Raw genomic sequence first — 625 nt, 5'->3', positions numbered from 1 at the left:
TATTATTTTTTTTACTTATTTTTCCTGATATTCTTACACCAGATATGTATGAGAATGATCTGTTGTGTTAGTGTGCTTGGGATGTCTGCACAGATACTGTTAAGCAACTGTCATGGATTGTTCTGTGAGGTTATTTGAGCAAAGTTATAAAGACACATTCCTCTGTCCACCTAAGAAATCAGAGCACCCTTCTGTTGCTTTATGTTTGATCATTTTGATATTTCCCCCCAGGTGATCATTTCTGCATTTTCTGGCTTTTGTTTCCTTGGCTGAAAGTAAACGGTGACAGTTAGGAATGTGCAGGGACTAGTGATTCAGTACTGTCTTGTTTCTTTGTGTTTTAGTTATTAAAAGAAATTCTGTACCCAAAGTGACACAAAGGTGTCGTCTACATTTTTATTGTTTCAGAAGCCGCACGGAAAAGTGCAATTGGCATTTAGAGCAGGAAGTGGCTTTTTTCCTGCAAATCCCTTTCCCGGTAGGTGTGGTGGGGAGAGTGGCCTGTGCTGGGCGGCCCTGCAGAGTGCCTGCATCGACTTCTGGGAGTGCAGCGGTGAGGACGGCCGGCCTGCGTGCGTGGTGAGCCTGCCCGCAGAGTGCAAAAAACGAGGTTTTCAGAGTCACA

The sequence above is a fragment of the Chinchilla lanigera genome, unplaced genomic scaffold, assembly GCF_000276665.1.
Source record: "Chinchilla lanigera isolate Chin_1 unplaced genomic scaffold, ChiLan1.0 scaffold00001, whole genome shotgun sequence".
Lineage (NCBI taxonomy): Eukaryota > Metazoa > Chordata > Mammalia > Rodentia > Chinchillidae > Chinchilla > Chinchilla lanigera.
The sequence above is the reverse complement of the archived record's forward strand: the minus strand, read 5'-3'. Positions refer to the sequence as shown.